This window comes from Alexandromys fortis, unplaced genomic scaffold (genome assembly GCF_014885135.2).
Source record: "Alexandromys fortis isolate MF-2015 unplaced genomic scaffold, M_Fortis_MF-2015_v1.1 scaffold_253, whole genome shotgun sequence".
Taxonomy (NCBI): domain Eukaryota; kingdom Metazoa; phylum Chordata; class Mammalia; order Rodentia; family Cricetidae; genus Alexandromys; species Alexandromys fortis.
In genome coordinates, this window is record NW_026068124.1 from 513,835 (window position 1) to 538,145 (window position 24,311).

The window sequence follows — 24,311 nt, forward strand, 5'->3', positions numbered from 1 at the left end:
GCCAACCCCTGGGACTCCAACTGGCACTCTGTCCCACGTTCATGCTCACACTTCTTCAAAAAAAAAAATCCCAGAAAGGACATACAGTCCACTGGTCAGCTGCTGCGGCACTGCCAGAATCGGATCTTACACAGCTTTCTTGACCCAGAAATTTGAGGCAGAAACGAGCCGTTGGCTATGAATTATCCAGGCACCTGCGGTTGCAGTTACTCGATAAAGCCGATTCCGCGGGGAGTGTAGATTACTCTTGAGTTAACAGGACAGGGGCTTGGGGTGAGGACAAAGTTGCCAGGCCCAGCAGCGTCTCATTACACTGAAAAGCTTCGTTTCCCATCCCCCACCGGAACTCCCTCTTGGAACCTTTCTGAGAGCATCCCCCTCCACAAGACTCTAGCTCAGCTAGCCTCAGCAACAGCAAAGGAATAAAAACGAGCTGTGGCTGGCAACGGTGGTCACCCTTCCCACCGCTGCAGACCCAGGTCCCAGTGAGCTCTTGTCAGTCACGGCTCACAGCGACGATTCTCTTATGGGGGCGAAAGACTCCAGACATGATCAGGTCTACCAGAATGAGCCGAGGGACAGCAGCCCTGCAACTCAGGGAGACAGCCTGATGCATCCCACAAAGGAAAGTTGTCCCCCACTATCCTTAAGAATTGGGGAACAAAGACCACATCAACCTACAAACCAGGCAAGTCAGCAATTACAATGAACTGAGGAACACTCGCTGACTGTGTGTGTCACCTCATTTCGTAGCATTCATTTCCTCATCGCTCACGTGGGGGCAGCAATAATAAGGACTCTGTTTCCAAGGACTGTTTGTTGGAGCAAATGAGGTAATAAAAGTGCCCGCAACGTAGTAGGAGCTTAACAAACGTTTAGGTTTCAGTTCAGCTGACATTTTAATAATGTGGTTAGTGCCGCCATGAAAGGGATTTTTTTTTAATTAACAGGCATTTTCTCTGAGCAAGACTCTAAATATGACCCTCTGTCAGAAGAAACCTGTATGTTGGGCAACAAAGACAAACGAGCACAGCCAGCCCCAGGAGGGGCTATCCTCGGCTACAGGCAGCTAACACCCAGACTCAATGAGGAGGGACTGAAAGTGTCCCCTCCCCCACAAATAAGGAATCAAATAAGATGGCTGCTGTCACCTCTGCTAGAGTTCTGGCCAGAGCAATCAGATAAGAAAAGGAAATAAAAAGAGTCCAAAATGGGTAGAAAAGAAGGCGACCGTTCTATTCTTAGCTGCTGTGATTTTATAGAGAGACAATCCCAGGGAATTCACAAGAAAGCTACTAGAATTAATAAACAAATTCAGCAAGGTTTACAAGACACCAAGGAGAGACACCAGAAGTCCGGCTATGCTCAGGGATCAGTAGAACTAACATTGTGAAAACGGACGTAGTGCCAAAAGCAGTTAGAGATTCCATACAGTCCCCACCCAAACTCCAGCACATTTTCTATATAAGTAGAAAAAGCAACCCTAAAATGCTCACAAAAATACAAAGGACTCTAAACAGTCAAAGTAATTCTGAGCAAAAAGGGCACTCCTGGAAGATTCACAATACTGGTTTTAAAATATCCTATGTAGTCGCAATGACACAAACAGCAAGGTAGTATCGTAAAAACAGACACATAGAGCAATGGAATAGAACAGAGGACCAACAAATACAATCGAACACTTACAGCTAACTGATTACTGACAAAGGTGCAAAATAAAAAAAATAAAATAAAGAGTAAACATATGTAAGGGAAAAGATAGCCTCGTCAACAAATGGTTCTGGGGAAACTGGATATCCCATGTAGAAGACTGAAACTAAATCCCTACCTCTCACCCTTTTAGTCTCTAAAAAGGGCTCCAGCTGGTCTGCAATGACAAAAATCGACAAATGGAATTCAATGAAATTAAAAGGCCTTTGCACAATAACAACAAAATAATTACTAGGGTGAAGAGAGCCTACACAACGAGAGAAAATCTTTTCCAACTATTCCTCTGATGGGGATTAATATCCAGCATATATAAAGAACTCACAAATGAACAAATTATTCAATCAATAAATGGGTAAATAAACTGGACAGTTTTCAAAAGAAGAAGTGTCAATGGTCAACAAATGTATGAAAAATGCAAAAACATTATTCATCAAGGAAATGCAGTCAAAACAATATTGAGAGTACATCTCACCTCAGTCGGAATGGCTGTTGTGGAGAACAAAAGTGAGACACTAGTGAAGTTGGGAGAAGGAGGTATGGGGAAGGGTAGGATATTTATACACAATGAGTGAGAATTTACATTAGTCCAGCCACATAGAAATTAGAGTGGAGACTCTTCAAAACACTACAAACGTAATGACTATGTGATCCAGATACACCAGCGCTGGATACATGCCTGAAGGGATCAGTGTCAGAATACAATAGAGACACCTGCATATCCATGTTACTGTGGCACTATTCACAATAGTTAAGCTGTGAAATCAACCTCTGTGCCTACCAATAGATAAACATATGAAGACTGTATGGTATGTATATTTAGCAAAATTTAATTCAGCCATGAATTATGAAAATAATTCATGAATTATGAAAAATGAAATCCTGTCATTTGCAAGCAAATGAATGGAACTGAAGATCTTTGTATTAAGCCACAGATTCAGAAAGACAAAGGTTGCATGTTTTCTATCATGCGCAGAATCTAGATCTTTTCTAAAAGACACAAAAAATAGGAGGATTATCATGGAAACAGAAAGGAAACAGTGGGAGGGGGCCTTCTGAGTGAATAATGAATTTGGTTAAAGTATATTACAGACATATATTACAGTCATGGCATGCTTGGTGGTGGTCGCACATGCCTTTAATCCCAGCACTAAGGAGGAAGAAACAGGTGGATCTCTGTAAATTCAATGTCAGCCGGGTCTACAGAGCAATATCTAGAACAGCCAGGGCTACACAGAGAGACCCTGTCTCAAAAAAATAAAATCAAAGAAAAATCAAAGAAAAAGAAAAGAAAAAAGAAAATGTCACAACACCTATTTTTGTACAGTCAATATATACTAATCAAAAAGTTTCTAATTTCACATACACATTGGCTGTGCTTCTATGTACTAGTGGTGAACAAGCTAAAAAGAAAATTAAGAAAGCTATTTCATTTAAAATAGAACCTAAAAGAATGAACTACCTAGAAGTAAATTTGAAGAAGGAGGTGAAGGACTTGTACACTAAGTACTAAAAAACATTGCTGAAATAAAGAAGACGTTAACTACATGGAAAGATACCCCACACTCGGGGATAAGAAGACTTGATATTGTTAAGATGCAATGTCACCCTAAGGTGAATCTACAGATGGAAATCACTGTACAAATTCCAAAGTAGGGGTTGGAGAGAGGTCTTGGTGGTAAAATGCTTACTGTGTAAGCATGAGGACCTAAGTTCGAATCCCAGCACTGAAATAAAAGCTAGGCATAGTGGTGCATTCCTGTAAAGCCAGCTGCAGAAGGCTGAGACAAGCAGATTCCTGCAGTTCACTAGTCGGCCAATCTAGCCAACTGGTAAGTGCAAGCTCAGTGAGGGTCCTGCTTTAAAACACAAGGTTTAGAGGAAGATATTCTGTGTCAACCTCTGGCCTCCACATGCACACATATGTGCACATTACACCACACACACACACATCTTTTCATTGCTGTTTAAAAACAAAAACAACAACAAGGGGGCTGGAGAGATGGCTCAGTGGTTAAGAGCATTGCCTGCTCTTCCACAGGTCCTGAGTTCAATTCCCGGCAACCACATGGTGGCTCACAACCATCTGGAATGAGGTCTGGTGCCCTCTTCTGGCCTGCAGACATACAGACAGAATATTGTATACATAATAAATAAATAAATATTAAAAAAAAACAACAATCAACAATTCCTCCTCTGTCTTTTGGTAAAGATCAAGTGTAAACTTCCAACAGGCTTTCAGATGAAATTACAAAAGGCCTCATGCGAGCCAAAACTATCCAAAAAAGGAAGAACAAGTTTGGAAATATTATACTTCCAAATTTCAGATTTTACCACTGATTTACAGTAGTCAAAACAGTGTGCTGTTGACATATGGATGGACATGGAGGCTGGTGGAATAGAAGCCAGACTCTAAAAGGAATTCCATAATCCATGGCCAATTGGTGTTTGGCAATAGTGCCAAGTCCGTTCAACAGAGTAGTCTCTTCAATAAACAGGGCTGAAGCAGTTAGGTATCCATAGCCAAAGAATGAAGCTGGATCCTACTTCATACCATTCCCCCACATACACACAAATTAACTCAAAATGGATCAGTAACCTAGATTTAAGAGTTAAAGCCATAAAACATTTAGAACTTAGATTGGCAACAATTTTTTGATAAAATCTAAAAGCAATTAAAATCAAAAGGAAAATACATAAATTAGTCTTCATCAAATTTAAAGTTTTCTCATTATCAAATGATACAAGGGATATTATCAAAAAATGAAAAGACAGAGTGACAGGAAATATTTACAAATCATATATCTGGTAAGGGCTTAATATCCACTCTAGATAAAGAAAACCTGCAACCTGACCACAAAATGCCAAACTACCAAAGCTTGAAATGGGCAAAGACGTGAACAAACATTTCCCCAAGAATATAACCAAGTGATCAATAAGCACCCAGAGAGGTGCTCAGCATCCATAGGGGTGGGGGTGCACATGACTCAAATCAGCACAATAAGACACTACTGTACTTACTGGAGGAACTTACAGTCGTAGGTATTGGCAAGGATGTGGAAAGACTAGAACCCTCACGCAGAGCAAGCTGGCGTCTAAAGTGGTACAGCTACTCTGGGGAATGTTTCGGGGTTTTGTTTCTTAAAAAGTTAAACACAGAAGTGCCTTAAATATAGCCCAGCAACCCCACTCCTAAATATAGACCTGAAAGAAGTGAAAGCGGAGACTTTAACAGAAACATGCACCCCAGTGTCCATTATAGCATCATTCACAGAAGATAAAAGCCACCCAGGTGTCTGTAAACAGATAAATGGGCAAATGAGAGATGGTTTATACACACAATGGAATATAATTCATCCATAAAGAAGGATTGAAGTTGGGATACGTGATACAGCACAGATGAACAAAAACATCATGCTGAGTGAAATGCTAGACACAAAAGGGAAAATGCATTATGGCTTTATTTCTGTGAAGCTATCTAGAGCAGCCAAATTTATAGAGACAGGAATCAGAATAGAAGTTACCAGTAGTTAGGAATGGGTGTGGAACTCAGTGACAAAACGCACGCAAATGGAGTGACCATGGACTGAGGAAGGACAGACTGTGAAGTCATTGCTGCAATGTAATGCCACTGTGTTACACAACTAAAATTATTAAAATGGAAAATGCTATGCTAAAATTACGATTTTACATATATTTAAAGTATATATTTTACTGTAAGAAAGAAAATAGGGGAAAGGCTAAATGATTTAATTTTGCATGAGATTGTCATTGAACCCAAAAAGTCAAGTCAAATAACAGAACTCTTTCCAGTTAAAACTGGTAAATGTAAAAGGGTGTTGCCTTAGTAACACTACTCCAGTGGTTTTCAAGCTCCCTAAAGCTGCAGCCCTTTAATATAGTTCCTCATGTGCTGACCCAAGTCATAAAAGAATTTTTGCTGCTATTTCATAACTGTAATTTTGCTACTGTTATGAATTGCAATGTAAATATCTATGTTTTCTGATGACCCCTGTTGAAAAGCCACCCACAGGTTGAGAACTGCTGCTTTACAGACTAAGACAGCATACTAAGATATTGCTCTAAACGCAGGAGCCTGAGAAATAAACCAAGCCCCAAAAGAAAGCCCAGAGATGGCTGCATCGCGGTGGCATGTGTCTTTAATTGTGGCACTTAGGAGGCATAGGCAGGCAGCTTTCTGTGAGTTATAAGCCATTCAGGGCCACCTTTTCTCAACAGAAGAAGGAGGAGGAGGAGGAGGAGGAGGAGGAGGAGGAGGAGGAGGAGGAGGAGGAGGAGGAGGAGGAGGAGAAGAAGAAGAAGAAGAAGAAGAAGAAGAAGAAGAAGAAGAAGAAGAAGAAGAAGAAGAAGAAGAAGAAGAAGAAGAAGAAGAAGAAGAAGACCAGGAGGGAGAAATGAAGCTGGAACCGATGTCCCCTGAGCACATCTCACCTTCTACTGGGGAGAGGTGACCCACAAATAGGCCAAAATGGCAGCGGTGGGCTGTGGATTAAACATATATCACCAGTGACATATGAGAGTCTCCTGTCAGGAAACTGTTTGGTTGAACACACAGCCACCATGAGCTGTGTTCCTTGGGACTTGAAGGACCTCTCCAGACTGTGAGCCTAGCACCTGGGAGATACAGAATGCTGGCTGCCATTGGAGCCTTAGCTGAACCAGGTCCTTCCCAGACCTCAAGTCCTCACACCAGGGAACTTAACTGAAACTAGAGCACCCCTCCCCAACTGTCCCCCTACTAGCTCAGTGGATTCCAAACAGCAAGGAACCCTTCTATCTTCCAGAAAGCCAAAGGGAAAAATTCCCACTTAAGGCCCCAGGAGTCCCTGTGGCAGGGGCAATAATACCTACTTTGATCTCTCTCTCTCTCTCTCTCTCTCTCTCTCTCTCTCTCTCTCTCTCTCTCTCTCCCCCCCCCCTCCAAAAAAAATCTAAGTGTTCTTCCTTAGTTCCCGCTCTTCTGTCAGGCCAGGTCATAGGCAGGAAGCAGGACAAAGGCCATAGAGAAGCTAGAAGCTGCATCCTCACTCTGAGTTCTCTGACAATGAGGGTTACTTCTGCCTGCCTCGGCCCCCACATTGTGAATCAAAGCAATATTCCTGTAGTTCAACCTGTTACATGTAACACCCAGAAGGTACCCAGGCATTCACCTGCCTCAGGGCATGTGTACTCCTAAACAGCACCATGGCACGATTATCTCGGGCTCCATTTGTACAGTGAGGAAGGACCCAGGGATGTGCCGTTAAGGCACTTGGCCAAAGTCAAGCTGACCACATACATAGGCAGGGACTGGAACACTGATCTATTTTCTTCCACTGACTTCCGCTGTCACCGAGAGGGTGGAACCCCCAATCCCTTGCCATCACCTCATCCTGACAACTGATCAGGTGACCAACCAGCGTTGGCCAAGGATGCCAAGGCAGACAGAGTCATCATTCTCTGTGGGCTGACGGGAGACACTGATGGTTCATTCATTTTACTTCCTGGTACTAGGGAGCTAAGCATGCCTGTGCTGGTTACCAACAGCAGCCATTCCCAGCATTACCAAAGATGGCTCCCAACTATCTCACAGGAAACATAAGCAGTGGGCACCAGAGCCCCTGGGATGAAGCAATGGCCAGTGAGGCCGTGAGGTGACATGACTGGGGAGGAGAATCAAGGAAGCCAGCATCAGCACAGCAGACCCTCATTCCCAGGAGCTGCAAAGGCAACGCATTGTGAGGAGAGTCCACAGCAAAGTCTGTGAGCCTTGTGCTCATGAGCTGTGCTGCTTGGCCTTTCACAAGCTCTTTAACCTCTCTGGACCTCACTTTGCTCAGCTGTTAAATGGGAGAGTTGCTCAAAGACTAGAGACTTAGTGCCTCTTCCAGTTCTAATAGGTCATGAGTTCATTTCAGAACATAGTTTAAAAAATAAAAATCCTGGAACTCTAACACAACAACCAGTTCCATTCATAAATTCATTCATTCATAAACATTGCTTGAAATTTTACTACAGCTATGTACTCTTCTGGATTCCAGCAGAGAAGAGAGAGAGAGAGAGAGAGAGAGAGAGAGAGCGCGCTGGGGTGTAATTCAAAGACTGGAGCAATTGTGTTGCATGGATATGGCCCTGGGTTTGTTCCCCAGCACTGCATAAACCAGGCATGGTGATGCAGGCCCTGAATACCAGCACCGAGGAGCTGCATAGAGATCAGAAGTCAGCTCAAGATACTGAGTTTGGGGTTTAAGGGCATGCCGGGGAATGGAAGAAAGAGATTCCTGTTTGGCTAGAGTCTTTAGGGAAGATCATATTATAGAAGAGCATTTGGGTGCAAGCCTAGCAAAAGCATAGTGTCGACCACACAGGTATATAGGGGAAGGGTATTCAGACTGCTGGAAGAGCATGCACGGAGGCCCCGAGGCAGGAGCATGTGTGACTTGTTCCAGCCACAACAAAGACCGAGGAGGTGAGGGTAGACCAGATGGAGGAGGCAGTGACATGAGTGTGGGGAAGGGAGTGAGACTGAGTCAAGCCTTTGCCTTCCATTCAGTTATGAAGCTTGAGCCCTCTAAGCTTTCGCATAAATGACACTGCTTGTACGTGTGAAGGCCGAATATTTGGTGCACGTGTTCACTGTGAGCCCCCTCCTTCCACCGCAGCCCAACAAGCCAACCGTAGATTTTGCTGGATTGATTCCATCTGGAAAGATAAACCCAGGTAGTAGACACCGTCGCCTTCCCTGCCCAGGCCGGTGCCGGTGCCGGTGCTGAGCCTGGTCACTACTTCAAATCCTCAGACTGGACTCTGCTACCTCTCCTGAAGCGGCCAAGGTCTCCCCCCTCAACCCCACCCCTTTGATCTTCCTGACCTGTCTCTTCCCGACCCCCAGCTGCTTTCCACATCTTCCTCCTCCCCCAGGGCCTTTGGACCCACTGTCCTCGGCCTAAAACACACCCCCCATCCATCTTTACTGTCATATCCCATCTCCCTGTGGGTCCCCATGCCTTATGGCGTCTTCCTGGTCACTAACCCCATCCTTGAGGGGCTCCGGAAACTCAAGTTATACTTAGAGTCTTGTGTTTGTGTAGGGTTTCTGTTGGTTTGGGTTGGTTGACTGGTTTTGGCTTTTTGTTGTTTTAAGACAATAGCTCATGGAACCCAGGCTGACCCTGAACTCCTGAGTCTTCATCTCCCACGTTCTGAGATTGCGGGACTGAGCTGCCATTCCCCAGATCACTCTTTCTTCCCCCTCCCTCCTTCCCTCCCTCCCTCTTTCCCTCCTTTCCTCACCAACTCCCTCCCCTTCCTCACCTTCTCTCTCTCTCTCTCTCTCTCTCTCTCTCTCTCTCTCTCTCTCTCTCTCTCTCTCTCTCTCTCTCTCCCCCCTCCCCATCTTCTATTTTGAGCCAGGGTCTCTCAGTGGGCCTTGATCTCACTGTTTTAGCTAGTCTGGTTGGCCAGTGAGCCCCAAAGAGCTGCCTGTCTCTGCTCCCTCAGTGATGAAGTTACAGATGTGCCACCACATCTGGTGTGATGGTTTGAATAAGAAGGGCCCTCATAGGCTCATATATTTGAATGCTTTACTTGGTCCTTAGTTGGTAGAACTGTTGAGGAAGGTTTAGGAGGTGTGTCACTGGGAGCAGGCTTTGAGGTTTCAAAAGACTCACACTATTCCAAGTGACTCTTTCTGCTTCCAACTTGTGTCTCAAGATGTGAGTTCTCAGTCACTGCTCTCTTTGCTATTATTCCTGCCTGCTTGCTGCCATGCTCCCTGCCATGCTGGCCGTGAATTCTAACCCTCTGGAAGCATGAACTCGAAGTTAAACCTTTTATTTCATAAGTTTCCACAGCCATGATATCTTCTCACAGCGACAGAAAAGTAACTAAAAAACGTGGCTTTATAACATCGGGACACAGACTACATCGATTGATGCTGACCTCTCTAGCCCAGGCACTAAAACACCACTGGGAATACACTCTAGGCACTCAAAAATATCCGGAGAGTAATTACATGAAATCGTGAAGAAAATGAAGGTATGCCCATGGACAGTGGGAAACAGAAGAGGCACAAAACTGGGGCACTATGGGTATGACCAAAACTGAGAATGAAGCACGGATGGGGCTAGTGAGCCCTTGCCTTGTGCCATTTCATGACTGTTGCTGATACCTGAGTAGAGAATTACCATCACATATCACTGGCCAGAGGACAGAGGCTCAGGGGGTAAGCAAGTCCCCCCAGTGTCTGTGGTCTGACCTGCTCTCCCTGGCTCCAAGTTCTGCAGTCAGCAGAAAGAGTAAGTACAGCCCTTCTGTGGCTGGTGTGGAGGGGGGTGGGCTGGGTCACTGCCGCCACTTCACTGTGACTGTCCATGAAATCAGACTGGATCTGAGTGTGCTCAGGATCCAACTGAGGCTGCAACAAGGATGGCGGTGGGACCTGCATTGTGCAAAGGCAGCTTCTGACATCCAGCCCTGGAGGGGCTGATGCTTTGGGAAGTCAGCCAACCCCTACCCTGCCTGTGACGCTGCCAAGACAGGGCTCAGGCAGGAGCAGAGGCCCGTAGCACACTTCTGGCAGAGGCAGCTATCTCTCACCTTGTATTTGTCTCCATCTGGGAGGGGAAAAGAACCACGGCAGGAAGGCGCAGGGAGAGAGACCCCGGTAGAGAAACGGCCTAAGGCCAGACCAGAGTGTCTAGGATTCTGGCCCTAGGCCTCCCCTAGCTCTCTGCAACTCCTCCTTCATGCCTTGACTCCACCCTACAAGGCCCTCAGAGTAGGCTGAGCTTTGCCTGTGTTCCCGCAACTTCCTGGACTTTTGTGACCCTCTTTATGGTTTTGATTTTCCTACAGAGCCTAAATGTCTTCCTCTCCAGAAAGCCTTATGAATGAGAAGTCCAGCTCTAGTTCATGGCTGAGCACTCCATACCTGAGCAAGGTGCGCAGTAAAAATCTACCGAATAAACGATGCCAGCCCGGAAGAAACCGAGGCCCATTTCCGGCTGAGGGACCTGGCGGAGTACACGGAGCATGCTTAAGGAGAGTGTGCAGGCACTTAGTAGGCATACAGTTCTGCCCGGGAGACTCTGAGCTGGTCTGAAAAACTTCCAGGTGCTCCGGAATCCCCGAGGGGACCATTCGCGTGCCAGTAGTGGGGCAGCCGAGAAAAGCCGTTCTGCCAGCTTTCAATCACGTCAACACGGTTGTCATCACTCTGCGAGCCGGCACGAGGGGAGCGTGTACTTGTGTGTGTACGCTCTGCTTCAAACTAATAAGAAACATATAGTCTGTGCCAACCAGTTTTTCCCCCTCCCCATATTCTATGGGAGGCACTGTGTAGGCGCTGTTACTTATGTTTATACAGCATGTATAACACATTCACATACGTTAACTTTCATGATCTTCCCCACAGCCTTGTGGGGAAGTACCATCACCCACTAGTTGACTGACAAGGAAAACGAAGCCAGTTTTCACTGTCACACAACGAGCACATGGCTGGGCCAGCAGCTCCAGCCTGGGTTGTTGGCTTCTTCACTATCTGCATCCATCACTTTCCTATCTATCACTCTGATCCTCTCCCAGCCAGAGCTGGAGAACTCACCCTGCACCCTGCATTGTGCATGAGGATCCTGTGAGCATGCCATCCTGGGTACTTTAGAGCTCACTGCACAGTATGCAAGTGAGGTGCCCTGTACCTCACCCTACAGTGTGGGTGAGGACCCCTGTGAGCACACCAGCCTGGGTGGAAAAGGAGATAGAGGAACCCGGCTTTGTGCCCCACAGCTTCTGACCACAAGCAGCAAAACTAACTGGGTTCAGACACTGGAGACAAATCATATACAATCTGCTGGGTCTTGGACCAATTCTCCAGTCTGCTCTAAGTTTCACATTCCTTCTTGGGTCTCTGATGATAGCTCAGTGAATGAGTACTCCCAGGCAGAGGCTGGACACTCACAACACTGGGAAAAAGCTCCATTGATCTGGGGAAGCTGCACTCTTCCAACACTGACAGGTAGGTGCCAAGCCAGGGAGGAGCCACCAGAAGTGTCCCCTCCACACTGCCTGGAATGACAGGAGCAGCAGCCTCCAGCTCCCACACCACCTAGCTCTCACACCTGCTTCTGCATATCTTCCCCAACACTGGAGAGCTCAGCAGAACCTTCCATAGGTGCTCTCCCAAACCCCTATAGCCAAACAAGTGCGTGCCTTCCCATCTTCTACCGAATTGAAGGTGGCCAGACTCACAAACTGAATGTCCTTGGGCATCTTACAATCATCAACAAAAAGCATGGTGCTTGATAGGCCAGTGGACACGGTGCAGCCTGGGTAATCAACAACATCCTCATCCTCCTTTAATAGCAGACCGAGAAAAACCTGGAAGACTATTTAACTTCCTTTTCCTGCAAAAGGATCATGCTTACACCCCGAGAGTCTAAGATGTGAAGTCACGCGCTTGCTCCCAGTTAGTGTGTTAATCTGGTTGGGGAAGTGAGGCCCACACAGCTCACTGCTGTGTCTCCATGGAGAGTGGGCTCAGGCCACATCTGTTAAGTGACCAGTGGTGCCTCAGGGAGGACACAGAAGTGAAAATAAGCCATTATCATGCATCCTAAGCCCACAGCGTGATTCTGTGGCTTTGTCTCTCCCAACTCTTGGGCTTGGAGCTACAGTCAGAATGCAGGAGGAGGCAGGAGCAGCTTCCAGAGGGGAGAAAGCCTGGGGATCTCAGACCAGGGCAGAAAATGCCATGCTCAGCAGCACTAGAGAAAGCATAGGGACACTTCTCTGCCCTTTGCTCTGCACACTGGACCAGCATGGAAAGGAGGAAACCCGCACCTAGTAAGGAATTAGACCCCACTATGAGCCAGCTAGCTGCCTTTCGCGGGACTGATGTCTGTCAGGCAGGTCACCTGAGGAGCTAGTACTGAGCCCCCAAGGGCTTTTTATTTACACACACACACACACACACACACACACACACACACACACACACACACGCACACACACACCCTAGCCAGATTTGCCTTTAGCCTAACCCTGCCTGGCCTGAGGGTTTAGGAGAGTTTTTTTTAAATTCTCTCTTATAGGTTTTGGCTTCCATGACAGCCAATAGCTCTCCTCAGTATTTGTGAGACAAAAGGCTGGTGATAGGGGAGGTGAATTGAGCTGGGTTTCTGTTTTCAAAAAAATTCTTAGGAGAAACACAGGTAAAGTCTGGCTAAGCGCTGCAGGAACTCAGAAAGGGGCTGAGTCCCCACAAAGGAAAAGGACAAGAGGCCGTCAGAGAGACCTGGGCCATCTTAAAGGATGTCCCGTCACAGATCGGCCACCACAACTTCAGTTTCTCCTGTAAGCCTGTAAGATGACTTAATGGTATCCTTTGGCCTGCTTCAGAAAGATCAGAGGATCAAATGGGTATGTATTTTCTTTCTTACTTCCTTCCTTTCTTTCCTTTCTTTCATTCCTTCCTTCCTGTTTCTCTTTCCTCTCTTTCTGTTTTTATTCATTTATTTTATGTGCATTCGTGTTTTGCCTGCTTGTATGACTATGTGAGGGTGTCATCTTGGAGTTACAGAGAGTTGTGATCTACCACCTGGGTGCTGGGAAATTAATCTAGGCCCTCTGGAAGAGCAGTCAGTGCTCTCAACCTCTGAACCATCTCTCCTGCCCAGGGAATGTATTTTCTTTCTTTCTTTCTTTCTTTCTTTCTTTCTTTCTTTCTTTCTTTCTTTCTTTCTTTCCTTCCTTCCTTCCTTCCTTCCTTCCTTCCTTCTTTCTTTCTTTCTTTCTTTCTTTCTTTCTTTCTTTCTTTCTTTCTTTCTGTTTTTTTGTTTGTTTGTTTGTTTTTGTTTTGTTTTGTTTTGTTTTGTTTTCTGAGACAAGGTTTCTCTGTGTAGCTTTGAAGCCTGTCCTGGAACTTGCTCGGTAGACTAGGCTGGCCTCGAGCTCACAGAGATCCACCTGTCTCTTGCCTTAGTGCTAGGATTAAAGGCAAGCTCCACCACTGCCCCGCCGGGAATGTATTTTCTGAAAGAGGAAAGTACCATTGACAGCAAGCAATGAGCCACCGCTGCAGGTTTTTCCTAGAGTTTCCACAGTCCTCCTACGCCTGGCAGTCATAGTATCTTTACCCTATGCATAAAAACACTGAGGCTCAGAGGGGTTCAAGGATGTGCCCAAAGACACAGTTTAGTGGCGGTAGAATCAGGGTCAGACTGCAGATGCAAACACCAATGCCAGTGACTCTTTCTCCCAGTATGCTGCCTTCTGCGGCTTCTAATGATGGTGCCTCACACTGACAAAGCTACTCCCATGGGTCCCAGGAAGGCCTCTGGGAGCATCAGCTCCAACCCTCTGTGCACACGACCCTTGGTTCTCCAGGGACTGTGCTTCTCTGGTTGTTGTGTATTGTCAGGATTCCTCACTGGGGTTTGTGCGGTGGTCGCTGTCATAAAGGGATCCACGTGGGAGGAAGCATAGTCAGGGAACTTGGAGATGAAGGAAACACTCTGAGCCAGTCAAAGCTCCTGGTTGGTTGCCTGACAGTACTAACATTCTGAGAGAGAAAGTCACCTGTCAAACGTCACACAGTCAATCACTAGCCGGGTCTAAAGTGGAGTCCACTGTCTGTGGCCCCTGTTCTCTCGACCATCCTAACACACTGACTGTTCCCCTGAAGGGTCCAAAGCGTGAAAAGGGGGAGGGCTGGGCCTAGGGTCTCTGCTTCTTCCGCTTGGGTTCTAAGGAGGGTGTGGACTTCACACACTAACTCATTCAGCAGCACTGCCTCCACTGAGAAGTCTACACCAAAAAGTTGCCTCAGAATCCACCGTGTGTAGAAAGAAACAGGCACTTTTGGCCGCCTGGAACAGACAGAAGGACTGAGTAATTCTTTCTAATCCAAGCTGTCCCGCTCCACCCTACCCCCAGTCACCCTGACAGTCTAGCTGAGAGCCCAGAGCACGGTGACCTGGGGAGTGTCAGGTTTCGCCCCTCCCCCTCCAGCCCTCCCCTCCAACCCTCCCCACCCAACTGAGGAGAGCTCCATCTCGGTGTTTGTGTCCTCAGGGAAGGAGCTGGTTGTGGCCACTCTTCCAGGCCCGTGCTTCTCTTGCCTCCTCTGGTTAACAACTGGTGGGCACCTTTTCTCTCCCACGTCTGTATTCTCTCCCTCCTGAGTTTGTGTCTCCCAGACTCCCAGCTGCCCTGGGGGTTGGGCATCTATTTTTCTCTTCAGCCTCCAACCAACCTGCTAAATTCTCCATGCTAGTCCAAGGGGCCCCATGCCTTGTCCCAGAAAAAAAAACAATTTTTTTTTAAAGGAGGAAGCTGAACGAGCCACCTATTATTGGTTCCTGTTCCAAAAAGCTGTGAAGAGTGTGGAGAGAGCCAGAGTTGAAACACTCTTTCTTCTGTGGCTGGCATAGTCTCGGGTGATACACAGTCTCTCCTCCACCTTACCAGCTATGCTCCCTTATCCCCCGGGTTACAGGTGAGGAAACAGAATCCACGATCTTGAGCCAGCCTCTAAACCCATACAAGTAACACAGAGTGAGACTCTAAACACACCATCTATGCTGGGGCCCGTGTCCTGCCTCTGTAGGGCCCTCAGGCCAGGCTCCAGTGGCTTGTCTTTGTTGTCGTCAATGCCTAGGACTGTCCCAGACACACCAATGGCACTGTAAGTTCTGTGCAAGGCAGGACAAGTGTTTGTGATGCCCGACATCTGGACAGCTACCTGTTCTCTCTGTCCACCCAAATCAGACCAAGTACATGAAGGCTCCTCCAAAGGCCAAGTCAAGAACAGCTGGATTCCCAAACCTGAGAGCGGGCATACACTAAACACAATGGCTAGTTCTTCATGAAGTGGGGGTACTCTGTGACTTACACCTTCTGTGACCCCCCTTCCTGGCCCATCTGCATCTGCCCCTCTCCCAGCACAACCTCCCCCTTTGTTCCCCTAAAAAACGGGCTGGACAGAAACTGGCCACAGTCCTACCACGCAGAGAACAGTTACACCACCCCCCTGGTGTACCCCTCCAACACTGTCTGAAGCCTCCAGAGTCTGCCCGGGGCCCCAGGGCCAGCTGTTTTTCTCCACATTCCAGCCAAAAATAATATGAGAACCAGGCTGTTCGGTGGAGACTTAATCTAATCTTCATTGCTTCAGTTTTAAAATATCCTGCCTGGTTTAGGGTTTCTTCTTACACATGAGGGTGTGTTTTTAGTGAGATAGGTCTTAACGGCGACGCTCCTCCTTGTAATTAGAGACCCAGGCAGGCAAGGGAGACCTAGGGATAGGTGTCCAAGCCAAACATATTCCCCATTTGCATCAAGCTCTTTCCAAGTTCCATGCAGCACTATGAACTGGGGTGTCCCAGGGCTTGGTGTTTCCTCATGCCTAGGGGTTCTGGAAGAGTTCTGGGAGAAGGACCCAGCTGTCTAACTATGCCAGCTTCTGCCCCTATCCTCAATCTCACCCACCCCTAATCAAAATGGAGACCAAAATGTGACCTGCAACCTGCCCAGTTGGAAAGGGTTTGTGTGAGGCAGAAAGGCTTACCCCCTAGGAATCCCCAGCAGAGTGGGGGAGATTTAAAGAGGAAACACTCATTCTGCTGGAGCCGGTATCAGTGCCCCAGTATCAGTGTGAGTGAGTTACAGTGCTCACTGGGTTTCAAACCCCTGCGCTGGAGCTGAAGGCATCTACAGCAAGCACAGCTTTTGGAGAAGTGATGGTGTAACTTCTGGGACTTTCTCACCTAGAATCTGCTTTGATCTGCCAGAATGGAGACTGTTAAGTGAGCTCCTGGCTATGGCTCCTTCTTGATCAGCACCCATCCTTCCCTCCCGGCAGGACCAGACGTCACAAACCCTTCAGGACAGGGCCTTTATTCCCCTGTTGTATGAAAAAAAGCAGAGACTATATTTCTGGTAAATCAGATTCTGTGTCCATTGGAAGCACAAAGGATAGGATATTCCAGGGAACCACTGGAGGAGAGCCAGGCTGATTTCCCCAATCCAGCCTTGACAACCTCTCTTGGCGAAGTGAACAGTATATGAAATCACAACAGATTTCAGATTCAAAGATGGAAAGTTAGGCAGAAGTTGTACCCTTTCACAGAAGTCCAGACACTCCTTCACGGAAGTCTAGAAACATTGTGAAGACAAGTTCTGGAGCCAGGCAAGAGAGGGATTGCCTGAAGAAGACTATGACCTTGCTGCTAGGAAGCCTCTGTGGCTGTCTTCTCTAGTCTTTACAACAGGCCTTGGACTTGCCCCATGCCCACCCTTCATTCATTGCAACCTACCAAGGGACAGCACGTGCTACATTCCACTCAACAGATGAAGAAACCAAAGCCTGGCAGCTGGGGGACCCGCTGGAGCCACAGAGCCAGGCCCTCAAATTCCAGCCCAAATACTAGCTCAGCACGCTGGCCTGCCGGCCTTGGTTAGTATCCTCTGCTTCCTCCGCGTCTTCCTCCCTTCCCACCAGGTATTAGATTTAATTAAATTAGCAGAGCCCCATTGCGACCATCCTGGGCATGCTGTCTGGATAGAACCCAGTGAGGGCAGCTCCTCCCTCTAAATTCTGCTTCTCAATATAATTCAATTTCCAATAAGTCATGGGTTTCATACGAAGGGTCTCACACAAAGCGTGGTGTATTGGTTAGATTCGAGGCTCATGGAGACTCATGATGATTTCATTTTCCATATCACTTCTTCTGCCTTTCCTTGGTGGCACCCTTTCCACAGTCTCCATCCTGGAATCTGTGTTTTATATGATCCAGACACTTTGACTCACATATTGTCACCTCTAGCAATTGCATCACACATTTATATATATATATATATATGTGTGTGTGTGTGTGTACATATATGCATATATGCACACATATATATTACAGTGTGGCAGCCCCAGTGCAACACAGCAGAGGATAAAGGAAAATTCATAACAGCACCATTTACTTGCCTCCAATTAAATTTTTTGAAATGTGCTCCATATTAAGCAAATCAGGAACAAAAGTCCAAAATTGGAGGTTGCGCTTCTGAAAAAGTGGGGTGGTAGTGTAAATACATACCAAGGAATTTTTGCAACATGTTGGAAGCCTATAAATTTTATTGGTTGTTTCTTTAATAAAAAAAACAATTTCAATTGCTAACAACACGGTATTATTAAGCTTCTAACGTTTAAAAATCTAATTTGTCCTAACTCTGTGGTGGTTTATATTGCCCGATGAGTTCAGGAAGGGCAAGGTAATCAGGTTGATCGCTCGCTCTGGTTCAGTTCCTAAATGGAGCTAATAGAGACCTTTTTTAACAGCCAGCCTTCTGCTTCTTAGGCCTGCCTTGGTCTCTAATGAGTTACAGCCCAGGGTTGAAAATGGACATGGCAGAGAAATATAACACACACTCCCGTGCACCTATAAACTTTAAGGCCGAGAGAGAGGAAGTATGTTTCCAGTTAACTTAGAACGCCATGAATTTAGGATTCTACACTCACAAGACAGGAGTTCTCCTTATTTCATCACTAACTTACTTCAAATGTGTTTATGCAATTTATTGCTACTGAACTTCCAGGCAACTGGTGTAGAGTTAATGAAACCCAGCTTGGAGAAGCTCTGAGCTTTGAACAGCTAACCACAGTTTAAATGGTTATGACATGCGGTCAAAGCCACAGGCAGGCCCCACTACAGTTTCTGTGTTAGTCAAAATCCTTGTCATCTCACCTTCTATGCCAAATAGATTGAAAGGCAGGCGGGAAAAAGGAAAGAAAAAAAAAACACGCTGAAAAACAGCCTGCCTTGTTCTTCCTCGGGTTTCCCAGCCCTTTAACCCCATCTATCTTACTGAACGGCAAGGCAAGGCCCCTCCCCCAGGTCCCAAGTAAATGTTTTAGTAACAGTCTGAATTGGTAATCGTGTTGAAATCCTGAATCCCAGGTTGAGTTGAATTAAGCCGTGTGGGAGTGGGCGGCCAGGGAGGCACTGAACAACCTTTTAAAGGTAGCCTCCGAAGGATGAACAGACGAAACTGGACAGGCGAGAAGTTAACTCATCTTTCTGAATTACGTGGACACTGACTTTTATTAATCCTCATTGTCACATAGTGTCCTCCCCCCCCCCCGCCCCCGAGCTCTGTTCATGTGGGAACCCCAGCAAGCTCCCTCTTTCTAAATGGGCCCATTTTGGAAGAGTAAAGGGGAGGTACTGGGTTTGTCGCTGCCGCACAATAAAAAGGCCCTTTTGAAAGCAGCACTTTCATTAACTTAAAGCAATCTATAGACTTAAAAGCACAGAGCAGTAAACTCCTAGAAAGGATCATAAAACAGCCAGTCTCGAGTTGGGTACACTTCGCTGCGATTTGCACGAGGCATTTTACTGTGGTCGTTGCTAGGCCCATCTCCAGTAACCCCCTGGCCCTCATTCCCTGCAGCTCCTCTTTCTCTAGGCTTTCATGCCTTTCGCTCTCACAAAAGGGAGGCGGTGACCGGGGAGTCTCGGTAGGGTCAGCGTTCCCTCCCCCGCTCAGCTCTCGGCTGGAGAAGAGCGCGCAGGAATTCCAAGTCTGGAAAACAACAGCTCCGCCACCGCCGAGGTAGCTGTTGCCGCGCCCCGGGCCGCGGTGGCCATTCGTGGGTTCTGCGGCTTCAGTGCCCCAAAGGGCTGACTGGCTTTCTCAATTCAGGGTGCAAGCGTGCATGGAGGAAATAAACCCCCAACACACACACACACACACACACACACACACACACACACACCCCTCCATCACTCAGCCACTCTTTATCTAAATGACCAGAGTGTAACCCCCACCCCACCCCCAGCTCTTCCCCGCTGCAGGACCTCTTCACACTCCACTCACTGTTGAGCTAGGCCCAAACCTTGAGAAGGCAGTTTTAGTGTGAGATATGATCCCGCAATGAGAAACACCTCTACACTCCTACACACACACACACACACACATTTGCACTAAGGTCCTGGGGCCTCAGGAAGGTCAGAAGGCTGAGTGAGAGGGCAAAGGAGCTGGAGATTGGGATAAAACCGTGTTTCTTTTGAACACCATCATTTCACAGATTTGGGTGTGTGTGTGTGTTTGGGGGGGAGGGTGTCGTTTAAATCTGCTTTAGCTTGTTAACTTGGATTTTACCAGGCGATGAGCATTTGAATTCCCAAAAGTCAACATCCTGGAGAAGGCCCAAGAAAACGTGTAAGGGTAAGGAACCCCGAACTTCCTCCTGCCCCTAGCGCAGAACCTTGCACCGGTGGGCTGGCCTGTGCGCTCTCCGACATTGCGGAGGATGAAGCAAGCACCGCTGGGGGGGGGGGGGGGGGGGGGGGGGGGGGGGGGGGGGGGGGGGGGGGGGGATGAACAGGCGGCAAGTCAGATCAGGGCTCCCGAGTTCGGAAGTATCTTTCCCTCGGCGTCAGCCACTACTCCACAAGCCCCAGTGGCACCTCGCTACTAGCAGTCCCCTTGCCCACGTCCCGGGCCGCTGTACCGGCGGACCACCAGCAATCACTTCGCCAAGCTGCGGCCGCAGAGTGGCTGCGCCTGCAGGGTCAGGTCCTCGGATCCATTCCGAGCTGGGTGAGGCTACCTGATCACATCGCACGGAATCTCCCTAGATTTGTCTGCTTTCCGGGACCCTTCTCCTAGGACCCAGCCTTGAGCACCCCAAATCTTATCCTCCTCAAAACTGGCTTTGGAGGAGAAGCAACAAACATACAGGGCTCATTCACCACGGCTGGGATCAACTACTTTTCTTGCCTGTGTTTAAGCTTATCCTCCCTCATGCTGTCAGGATCCATACACGCAGTTCTCCCCAGATTCCAAAAGCCTGAACCCCAATAATGATCCTGTGTTTCGGTCCTAAAAAAACGTCACCCACTGAGGAGTCAGATGTAACTGGGAGCCCAGCGCCTACCTCCAGCCCTCTCTCTTTTGCCGGCGTGTAAACTACACAGCGACCCTTCCGTCCCAATTCTGAAAACAACCTTGGATCCTATAACCCAAACTCTAGCCTGCTCCAAAGCCCAGCCCTCCTTTTGGGGCTGATCCGCATCCCCCTCCCAATCCCAACCCGGTCTCCCGCCCGCGCGGGAACCCTGGCTGCCCTGTGAAGGACTCTCCAGAAAGCTCGGCCCACTGCGCTCGTTTCTTCCTCGGCTTGGGAGCCCAGCAGATCTCCCTCGCCTAACTGAAAAGAAACAGAAACTTCATGTGGCACATTCAGGACCCTGACCCATCCCCTTCGGCTCCGGGTCGATTTCCGTGCCCACCCTCCCCTCCTTTTACGAATTCATCTCCTAGTTCTTCTCAAGGGCCCCTAATCCTCCCCTCCCCGCCCCAAAGACCCAACAATACGCAGAAAGCCAATGACCCTACAAATTCTCTCCATACTCCCGGCTAGAGTCCCAGATCGTCGCCCCTCGGGTCCTGGTTTCTCTGACCCCCCCCCCACGCATGTTCTCCGGTCCCCTCTACTGATACTCCTGCAAACCTCCACTCTCCCTGCCTTCCCGGGCCTCTCAGGAAGCGACCGCCGCCGCTTGACTCCAGCCACCCGGCTGGTCCAGACAAGGGCTGCTCCCGCTTCCAGCCACTTGAAGGCAGCTCCTGGCTAGTGACACCGAGTAAGCGCCAGCCACCGTACTCCTAGAGCCCGGGAAAGGAGAAGCCGAAGCCGGCCCGCAGTTCCCAGCCTAGCCCCGCCGAGCGCCCAGCCAGGAGCCGCCGGCGCCGGGACTCAGGCGGACGCGCTCGTTCCTAGGCTCGAGTCCCGGGAAGCTCCGGGCGCACGGCTCCCGGCCCGCCCGTTCCAGGCTCGCGGGCCACTGCACTCTGAGTCCGCCGCCCGGCTGCTCGTACCCGCAGACAATGCGCGCCCGGCCCCGGGCCAGAGCAGAGCGGAGCGGGGCGAGGCGGCGGCTGCGGAGCTGCGCACCGACCGGGTCCGGGAGCGGGTGGGCCCCGCGCTTCTCGCCGCCTCCTCGCCCGGCCTCGCCTCCCCTCGCGCCGCTTCGCTCCGCGCTCTCCCGGCGCTTCCCCAGCTCCTCTCTGCACGCTCCCGCCGTCCCTCTCTGCTCTCTGCCTCCCTCCTCCCTGCTGCCTCCCTCTCTCCTCCCTGCTGCCTCCCTCTCTCCCTCTCTCCTCCTTGCCCTGTCGCAATGAATAATACTCTGGCTTGGGGACTGGAATAAAACACACGCGCTCTGAGGCAGCCGCCCGCAGCAGCAGCCGCCGCCGCTGCGCCGCCGCCGCCGCCTGCAAAAGCGTCTCTGACATGGAAATGAATGACAGCTTACCTGATGCCAATCTTCATCAGACTGACACCGGCGTGACAACACAGCCTATACTTCCCAGCACTGCTCGGGACGTCAGCGGCACAGGGACCCGCCCCCCCCAGTCCCCGCGCGCGCACACCTCCCCTCTCCCCACTCCCCCTTTCTCACCCCCCCATCGCCCCCACCCACTCCCAGCCCCGTCCTTCCCAGGCGAGGAGCTGCTAGAGTGTCTCCCTCTACTGGAGGATAGGCTCAGACAGCAGAAGCGGGCCTGCTTGCTGCTGGCGAGAGGCAGCACGCACTGGGGAAGAAACCTCCAGATCTCACTCAGGTTGCCTGGCATAGGCAGCGCAGTGGACCCCCAGAAATTCAGGCGCACCCCTACTCCATGTCATTCTTAGCGATCAGCTGGTGCAGAGTTCCAAGACAGCAGGTGCTGAAGAGATTGAGAGAAGAGGAGAAATTGTCTTTGGACCTCAAGAGAACCCCCAGAAAACAGAAGTCTTCAAACTGGCGAGAAATGCTCTCTCCATCACACCCCCACCCCATTCCTGCCTGGCTGGCCTCGTTCTTATGATTGCATTTGAATAATTCTCATTACCTTGGCCCCAGCAAAGGTGCTCAGATGGTTAGTTATCTCCGGTCTCAAGAGCTTTTTTTTTTTTTTTTTTTTTTTTTCTGCTGTGGGCTTCCTGGGGCGCTTGGTTCATCCAGGGGGTGACAGTATGATGGGATGGTTGAGGGGGAGCGATAAGAAGGGGAGAGGCTTTATCAGAAGCTTATCCCTGGGCAAATGTCAGGCAAGCGCCTGGAAACCACTGCTGCTTCTTTCTTAAAAGAAGTATATCCCAGTGTATCCTGGGAACTGGGGCCCAGTAAGGTCAGGGGCAGCTCTGTCTCAGCTTGGGCCTGCTGGGGTGACCTAATCTGTTCCAGACACAGAAAAGACTCTTCACCTAAGTCACATCTGCAATGGAAGACCAAAGCAAGCCGGTGACAACCATGCACGTTACCATTTAGTCAACAAAGACAAGTACCCTACTAAGTGCCAAGTATAGGCTCATCCACCCAGGATGCAGACTGGCTCTGTTCCTACACAGAGGAGAAAAGGATCCCTTCTGCCCAAACAGAGGAGCTGCTTCAGCCTCCGGCAGGTAGCAGGTGATCCTGTAACCCTCTCACCAGGTTGGAAGCCTGGATGGGAAGCCGAGACAAAGTGCCTGATAGAAGCAAGGGAAGCTGAAAGGGAAAAGATCTGGCCCAAGAAGTTGGAACCTGTCCTTTGCTCCATTTCAAGCCTCTGGGCCACTCCTCCCCTGCCTCAGACACAGGCAACAATGAGAGCTATTAGATGCCAAGGCTAAAGGAGACTGCATTACATCCAGGTCCTGCCTGCGACTCCACATTCACCTGCAATGTTCCTGTGGGGGACGGGGAGACAACTGTTCACCTAGAGATGCGCTGCTACAGATGGGATTGAATCCTCTCATCTTTCTGTAGATGCCCCCAAAGACTTTCACTAGGTAGATTTATGTCACCCCAACCTCTGATCTGTGGCCAAAAACTATGGCTGCTGACAGCATCATCGCTACGACATATTACACATTGTATAATAAAATAATAATAAAGAATCCTCCTGCCCTTTCTATGTAGTACAGAAACGCCAGACTCACTAACCCAGACACTGGAGGTCAGCCTGCCATAAAGTCTCAGAGGGAAACCTGCGGCATAGATGGGGAGAGGAGCTATCCCTTCGGCCCCGCCCGAGACTTCCAGGAAAGGGGATTGCTCTCTTTTGGAGGGGGTTTGCTGGTGAGTTACGAGAGCTAGTAGAGTCGGAGGGAGAACCAGGCTGGAGGTGAATATTTAGCTGACGAGCATACGATAGACAAAAGCCACATACCCTCCATCCATACTTATCCAAATCCTCATTTCCTAAAACCCAGTTCTGATGCCCAACTCATCTAAAACAGCAGACCCATGGGCATCAACTATTGACTTGTGGAGTCTTCTCAAACAGTACGATTGCCACTAATACACTTTTCATACTTTACCATGTGCATTGGAACTTTTAGTCACTTCAGCTTGCTTTGGCTGCTCTTGTAGCTCGCAAAGGCTTAAAAATGACATCTAACATGTAACCATTCTTTTTATAATTGCTGAAAAGAAATGTTTGTCCTCTGCCTACTAGTGGTAAGGGTAGCTTCGAGACAGAGGCCCACATTACAACTCCCTTCCTCAAGCCACTTTTATTCTCATAGAGGGAGACAAACTTAATATATAAGGCAGTAAAAGAGCCATCCAAGATTCCAGCTA

The 24,311-nt window shown here is 48.7% G+C and overlaps 1 protein-coding gene across 2 annotated transcripts in view; it reads right to left on the reverse strand.

Moving 5' to 3' along the window:
* Pknox2 (PBX/knotted 1 homeobox 2) overlaps window positions 1–22,111 on the reverse strand; it is a 270,318-nt gene extending 248,207 nt beyond the window's left edge. Inside the window, exon 1 of one of the 2 annotated variants that reach the window (XM_050125637.1) lies at window positions 22,017–22,111. The gene's annotated coding sequence lies outside the window, so the exon portion shown is untranslated. Of the gene's footprint in view, window positions 1–10,639; window positions 10,699–22,016 lie in introns of those variants that run through there. The other variant, XM_050125639.1, reaches the window with a different exon arrangement.
* Between the last annotated feature and the right edge of the window lie 2,200 nt (window positions 22,112–24,311).